The sequence below is a fragment of the Primulina huaijiensis genome, chromosome 8, assembly GCF_012295235.1.
Source record: "Primulina huaijiensis isolate GDHJ02 chromosome 8, ASM1229523v2, whole genome shotgun sequence".
Taxonomy (NCBI): Eukaryota; Viridiplantae; Streptophyta; class Magnoliopsida; order Lamiales; family Gesneriaceae; genus Primulina; species Primulina huaijiensis.
The window spans coordinates 8,780,458-8,783,304 of NC_133313.1; positions in this window are offsets into that span (position 1 = coordinate 8,780,458).

Consider the following 2,847-nt stretch of genomic DNA (forward strand, 5'->3'; position numbering starts at 1 on the left):
AAAAAACCGACTTCGATAGTCACGGAGTACCGTTATCCGCCACTTAACCGGGAAATGAACTAGAATCTGCAAAAACAAAATGAAAATATCAAACAACTATTGTGGATCATATAAAGACATAAAATCATCATTTAAAATTTTATTTTCTATAAAAGGCTTAAGTCTTTGCCCATTAACTTTAAACACGTCATTATTTTTAGGATTTTCAATATCAACAGCACCATGAGGAAAAAAAAATTTAACTATAAATGGTCCTGACCATCTCGATCTTAGTTTTCCTGGAAATAAATGCAAATGAGAATTATAAAGTGAAACTTTTTGTCCAATTTCAAATGACTTTCTCATAATATTTTTATCATGAAAGGCTTTAGTTTTATCTTTATAAATCTTTGAATTTTCATATGCATCATTTCTTAATTCTTCTAGTTAATTTAATTGTAATTTTCTTAATTTAGATGCATCATCTAAATTAATATTAAATGCTTTAATTGCCCAATAAGCTTTATGTTCAAGTTCAACCGGTAAATGACAATGCTTACCAAAAACTAACCTATATGGTGACATCCCTAATGATGTCTTAAATGCAGTTGTATATGCCCATATTGCATAAGTTAATCTTAAAGACCAATCTTTTTGATTTGGATTAATTGTTTTTTCTAAAATTTGTTTTATTTCTCTATTTGCAAGTTCAACTTGACCATTATTTTGAGGATGATATGGGGTAGAAACTTTATGTGTAATGCTATATTTTCTTAACAAAGAAGAAAATGATTTATTTATAAAATGACTTGCTCCATCACTAATTATTGCTCTAGGTATTCCAAATCGACTAAAAATATTTTCTTTTGAAAATTTTATAACAACTTTATGATCATTAGTTCTACATGCAATTGCTTCAATCCATTTTGAAACATAATCAACAGCGACTAAAATGTACGTATATCCAAAAGATAATGGAAATGGACCCATAAAATCTATCCCCCAACTATCGAATATTTCAGTAATTATGATTGGATTTAAAGGCATCATGTTTCGTTTCTAAATTGATCTCATCTTCTGACAGTTTTCACAAAATTTGCAAAATAAATGCGTATCTTTGAATAAAGAGGGCCAATAAAATCCACATTGTAAGATTTTTGCAGCTGTTTTATTGGATGAAAAATGACCTCCACATGCTTCAGAATGACAAAATTTAATAACATTACTTACTTCATTGTCGGGTATACATCGTCGAAAAATTTGGTCAGGGCAATACTTAAAAAAGTAAGGATCATCCCAATAAAATTTTTTAACTTCTATCAAGAATTTATTCTTATCCCGTGAATTCCAATGAGAAGGCATTTTATTTGTCACAATAAAATTTACAATGTTAGCAAACCAGGGCATAATAGTAGCATAAAACAACTGATCATCTGGAAAATTTTCATTTATTTGTATTTCATTATGAGATGATTCAGTCATTATTCTAGATAAATGATCGGCCACGACATTTTTTTTCCTTTTTTATCTTTAATTATAATATCAAATTCATGTAACAATAAAATCCACCGTATTAATCTTGGCTTAGCATCTTGTTTATTTGATAAATATTTTACGGCAGAATGATCAATGTACACAATAGTAGTAGAACCAATTAAATAAGATCGAAACTTATCTAATGCAAATACTACTGAAAGTAATTCTTTTTCAGTAGTTGAATAATTGATTTGGGCACTATTTAAGGTTCTACTAGCATAATAGATTGCATACGGTTTTCCTTCTTTTCTCTGTCCTAACACAGCTCCTATAGCATAATCACTTGCATCACACATTAATTCAAATGGTAAAGACCAATCTGGAGGTTGTAAAATAGGTGATGTAATTAAAAGATTAATTATTTTTTTAAAAGTATTTTCGCATTTTTGAGTCCATTCAAATTGTGTATCTTTTGTTAAAAGATTCGAAATTGGTTTAGATATTATGCTGAAATTTTTTATAAACCTTCTATAAAAACCTGTATGACCCAAGAATGATTGAACTTATTTGATCGTTTTTGGTGATATTAAATTAGCAATAACATCAACTTTGGCTTTATCAACTTCAATTCATTTTTCAGATATTACATGACCTAACACAATCCTAGATTTAACCATATAATGACATTTCTCCTAATTTAAAACAAGATTTTTTTCTTCACATCGTTTTAATACTTCTTCTAAGTTTATAAGACAATTTTCAAATGAGTTTCCAAAAACAGTTATATCATCCATAAAAACTTCTACAAATTCTTCAATCATATCACTGAAAATACTTAACATGCATCTTTGAAAAGTAGCCGGAGCATTACATAAATCAAATGGCATTCTTTTAAATGCAAAAGTTCCGAAAAGACAAGTGAAAGTAGTTTTTTCTTGATCTTCTAATGATATAGGTATTTGATAATACCCCGAATACCCATCAAGAAAACAATAATAAGAATTTCCTGCTACTTTTTATAGAATTTGATCTAAAAATGGTATGGGAAATGATCTTTTCTAGTTGCATCATTTAATTTTCTATAATCAATACACATACGCCAACTAGATGGAATCCTAGTTTGTAATAACTCTCTCTTTTCATTTTTTATAACAGTGATGCCTGACTTTTTAGGTACTACTTGTGTTGGACTTACCTATTTACTATCTGATATTGGATAGATAATTCCAGCTTCTAATAGTTTTAATACTTCATTCTTAACAACTTCTTTCATATGTGGATTTAACCTTCTTTGTGGTTGTTGATATGTTTTAGCATTTTCTTCCAAATGAATTTTATGTGTGCAAATTAAAGGATTTATACCTTTTATATCTTTCAAAGTCCATCCAATTG